Here is a 5287-nt window from a genome sequence, read left to right as displayed (position 1 = left end):
TTCATCTTCACTCTTTCAGAAACTGTAATATCTTACACTAGATGGAATGCCAGTATAGAATGAACGATTTGCTTTATTCATACCTGGTTCTTAGCAGTTTTGTTTATTAATTTCCCTTACAGCAAAGAAACAAATCCTGAAATTTTACCATGGCACTTTGCTTAGTATCAGAATTAAGTTTCTGTGCCTTTAGGTGGAAATAATTGGTATCATTTTATGATACTCAGAAATGAATAAGAAGGGAATGTTTTTGCTGTGAGGAAATTTATCTTGTTTTCGTTTAGGACAGTGAAAATTGAGAAAGAATCATCTACATTGTCAAAAACATTTCTATATGCATAAGTCAACAATGTGATGCTAATTAACCAGGGTAAAATTAAGCTAATTTTATATTACTAATGTGCTAGTCACTTTGGTAGTATTCAGATGATACTTCAGGATGCATGCTGAGAGAGAATATGTTCTTAAATGCTCCCAATGAAATGAGCCAAATAAATGAAACCATTGTTATATTGCAAAAAATTGCTCATGTCAAGGTCATGGAGAGATAATATAATAAAAGGACAAGAAGAGCTGACTGGATTTTTAGGTGCCAAAGTAACTTTTATGTGTGAGACTACAAACTCAAATGGCACTTGCTGCAGCCACAACTGCTTCAGTCTCAGTTGCACTAAAGTTTTATTATCAAAACCTTTTCCAGGCTGAAATGGTCACATCCTCCTAATGTAAAACCACTGATTACAAACAAATCTGGTTAGAGAACTTCCAGAACTCCAGATAGATCAGAGGATGGACACACAGCAGTGAGATTTCTCTCTGGTTTCTTATCAAGTCCAGAGAGTTTTGTCACTGTACTCACCCAGCTCTGCTACTGCTGAAGTGGCTTCCTGGTTTTTACTATTTTTCCATGCACTTAATTCTTTATAGAGCCTTTTTATTTCCCCCCCAGTCATTATGGACAGCTGCACTTCAATATTGGAACTTCTGCGAGCACTTTTGGTTGGTACTGGATGGCCACGTGGCCACTTTAGGATAGTGCCTAATGAACATTTTCATCCCCTGGTGCCTCTGCAGCAGATGTGTTGTGTCCAAATTAGAAATCCTGTGTGATACTGAGCCTAGAGGGTGTTTGAGTCCTGTTGAATTCTGTCTCAGCTGGCCCAGGTTGCCCTGCTCACTCTCTGGTGCCCTGCTCACTCTCAGCCCTGTGTGTGATTTTCCCTCCTCCTGACAATAGTGTAGACTATGCACAATTTGTGCCCAACACCTACAGGCATTCTGTTGAACGGATTTTTCATACAAACACAGGACAATCATTTTTTAAATAGAGTGTTTTCAAAAGACTATGGTGCAGTCTTGGTAAACACTACAGGGGAGCCTTACTTTTTGTGTTTGGGTGCATGACTGTCCATTCTAATTCTGCTTTGTGTCTTTTGCTACAAGTACAACTCTTAAAAAAAGTATTAATTTTATTTAAGCAGTGCTAATGAAAACTCCAAGCAATATTATTTTGCATTTGGTGAAGTTAACCTTTATTATATTTGTTTAAAACATCAATTATGTGTAAAATAGGTTTGTATAAAATATCCCTCCTAGTAATTTAGCTTCTACTTCCAGCAGAACTAAGGCTATTGAATCAGTCTGGTTCCCAGTCTTTGCCTTGCAGCTAAAAAAATAAGTGATATGGGATGTTACATGCATGTGGGGAAAGGTTTTACTTTATACATTTTATTATTTTATAGCCTTTTAGGTTGGAAGTTATTCTTGTGTTCATCATCTATGTTTTAAACATAAGTAACCCCCTCGGTTATAATGCTGTTATACCACTCCTGAATAGCCTCTCTTTTCTCTATCCAGAAAGAAACTTCATTTATAATTCTATCAATGCATCTTTTTTGTTACTTTTCACATTATTCTAATTGATAATAAGTCAAGTCTAAGATATGATAAGGAACAGCCCACTGCCAAATTTTTTGGGGTTTTTTTTCAAATTTTTTTTTTTATCTTCAGTGCTTCAAATTACTCCTATGGTAATTTTCAAATGCAGTTAAGGAATAGCTTGTCAAAAATTATTTATTCATCTAATGATAGAAGTGAATATCTTCTGGGATTTTAAAAAGTGCCTGAGCAAGTTGGAACTAATGAAGTTTAAGCATCTAATATGTTTAGCTTATCTAAAAAATCCTGTGAGATGGTGATATAAAACGTTTTAGACCCAACCACATTTTCAAAAGTGCCTTAGAGACACTTAATTGATTAAATTGGAAATAAACCACCCACCCTAGGAGTTAAAACCCTGAATATAAATATGCAATGAAGTATTGTTGCATTTGAGAAGATTTAAGGTTGGAAAAGGATCAAGGCTTGTTGGGAGAAGTGGCTCGAACACCACTGAACAACAAAACACTTTTCCAGTCCTTTCCTTTTTCCTCCACAGTGTATCTGACAGCCTGTTTGCCTTTTCCAGTGCTATCAAGGAGCCTGTTAACTGTATTGCTGCCCTGAGAAAAATATCAACCTGCTAGTTGTTAAACCAGGAGAGGTTAAAAAATGTCCCCTTCATTGTGCTGATAGAAAAAGCTCTAAAGCACGAGAAAACATCCCAGGGATTGTGTCAGTAACAATAAGTACTCCTTTAAGAAGTGCTCCGTCTTCCAAGAACTAAATTTCTGTCTGAAAGGGAGATCAGAAGAGCCTCCCAGTAGCAGAGCAGCAAAACCAAGCCCCAATTATTATCCTCCAGAGACAGAAACTGCAGCTCTTCCCTGCTCATGATAAAGGCAGCCCGGGCCCCGTGGGTTTCATGAGAATGTTGTTTGATGTCCTCCAGCAAGGCTGTGCCCAGGGAGAGTTTATCAATCCAAGCAGAGCCCTGTGCTGTGCCTGTCCCCTGTGCTCAGCCCAAAGAGGCGCCCATGTCACACAACACCTGCAGTGCCAGGGCAGGGCTCTCCTGGGGAGGGGGCTGAGCCAGGCCCAAGAGAGCTCCAAAGGACTGAGAAACTCCCCCTCATTCTCATCAAAGCCTCAAGGATGGACTCAAGGCCAGCCCAGGGTTTTACTTCACCACTGGGCAATTCTTGTATGCAAAATGGGGGCCTGGGCAGAGACCTTGCAGAAAAACCCATGAGATGCCTCTGCACGAGGCAGTGAGTGCCTGGCTGCTGTAAATCACCTCTTGAGACAGTATTTCTACTTTAATGCATAGGGAACAGGGGGAGGACTAAACTCCTGCCTAAGCTGCCTCATTTGAATACCAAAAGTCAGGCTGAAGTTGCTCTACTTTAAACTTGAGAGGTTCATGTGGTGAAGGAGTGGGAAGATATGGCCTGGTAAGAGTGTTAGTGCTACTTGTGTCTGGTGTTTGCATTGCTCTGTCTCTTCAGATTCTGCTCACTCTGCCTGAAATGGTCCATTTATACCTGGTCCATTTGCATCCACTTTTGGATATTTTGTCTTATTGTTCTGAAGGAGAGTTCGCCAGTTCTGTCATTTCAATAAATTGCACGTGCTTTGCTGCAGATTTGCCTTCTGTTCCTTTGCTTTGGAAGGCTTAGCTGGAGAGTGAGAGCTGCCAAAATTGCAACTGTGCAGTATTTCCTGGCCTGGCAAGTTTCACATTTCTCCCTTGCTGACAATGCCGTGGATTAGTAAATGGTAATGTGGTTCTTGCTTTCTCACACCTGCCTTTGTTCATCTGCAAAGATTTCATGTTCTCTCTTAAATGACTAAAATAGAAGCATTTCCAAGGTAGTAGAAGGAGAACCCACAAAAACTCCTTTCCCTTATGCTGGTAGGGTACAGGACAATTAATAGCAGCTTTTATTAGAATTGGTCAAAGCCCTTTACACAGGAGAGAAAAAAAAATGTGTATGCAGTGCAGAGCTCAGATTAGGCCTGAGTTAGCCTAAAAGCTACTGGGAGCTCCGAATCTGGTGATTTAGATATGATCCCTTCTCTGCCACAGGGAAGAATCTTTCAAAAGCAAAGCATTCAATCCAGAGCTGGAACACCAGGGCTCTGGGACACGTATCTGTCTCCTAAGGACACACAGATAAACTTGCACTCATAAATATTTTGCCAGGCCTGAATACTTTTTCTGCCTTAGGAGCTTAGTGAGAAAGAATGTTGTGGCTTGTCGTTTGACTGTCAAAGCTGAAAGCTGATTTGCTACAGACAGTTTTAAACGGAGAAGGAGCTGAGGCCACATCTGTTTTTCTCTGTTGTTCCATTCCTGCACGGGGTGAGGAGAAGGAGCCTCTGGTGATAGCAGAATACATCTCTAAATCTCCTGAGAGCCTTCTGAGGGAGCAAGTGTCTGCTGTGGAGAGCTCTGCACCTCAAAATATATGGTGGTAATTAAATTACTGCTAATTGAGTTTAGTAGTCCAAAGGCTCAAACACTAATGAGCTGAAACTGGAAATATGAAAAAAAAAAAGGGAAATACCTTTCCCATAACTTTTTATGTTTTCCATCTCATAATTGCTTAGCCTGCACTGAGAATTGCTTTCTGTCACATGTCCCATCTCTTTTGAATTTGTTATTCTTGGATTTATTTTCCTTGGGGGCAATTGTATTTGTAGTTGATGTTTGCTTACAGGATTGGAAATAAAAAAAAATTCGCTGCCTGTCATAAAACAATTTACCTGAGAGAAAACAATAACACCACTGAGGCAACTGTACAGTTACATTTCTTGGTAAATATGTGCTTTTTACTGATTGCTTTTACTTTCACAATTTCTCTTTCACAGCCCTTGACAGCCTCTAATTCCCAAGAATAAATTCCCTCTTGCTCCAAAGCAGGTTACATCAGCTAGGCTGATAAAAGTGATTGTATTAGCAATGGGGAATATCACAGAATGGAGACAAACCAACAATCAATAATGCTAATGATCTGTCATTAAAAAAATATTAAAATGGCAGCAAAATTCATACATTGCAATTTTTCCTCCCAGTCTCAGTAACATAAATCAAGATATTAAGAAGCAAGCAACTGAATTTAGTTTGTATGGGGCACTTTTTAATAGCACGTGGGAAAGCAGTGTTAGTTTTGTTGCTTTACATCTTTTAAAAAGCTATTAGCCTTAACTGTGCTTGCTGGCAATTGTATCCTTCTGGTCTCAGTTTTCTGCAAGTTCTGCTTCTTGATTTATAATGTGTTATCATCAATTGCCCTATTTTTGTAATTTATTAAGTATTCTTTTCTTATTTCTTCACGGATTCTTTTGTCTCTACAATGAAGCTTTAAAAATGAGTAGGTTTCCTTGATTATTATTTTGTAGCACT

This window comes from Geospiza fortis, unplaced genomic scaffold (genome assembly GCF_000277835.1).
Source record: "Geospiza fortis unplaced genomic scaffold, GeoFor_1.0 scaffold237, whole genome shotgun sequence".
NCBI lineage: Eukaryota > Metazoa > Chordata > Aves > Passeriformes > Thraupidae > Geospiza > Geospiza fortis.
This window is presented reverse-complemented; position numbering follows the sequence as displayed.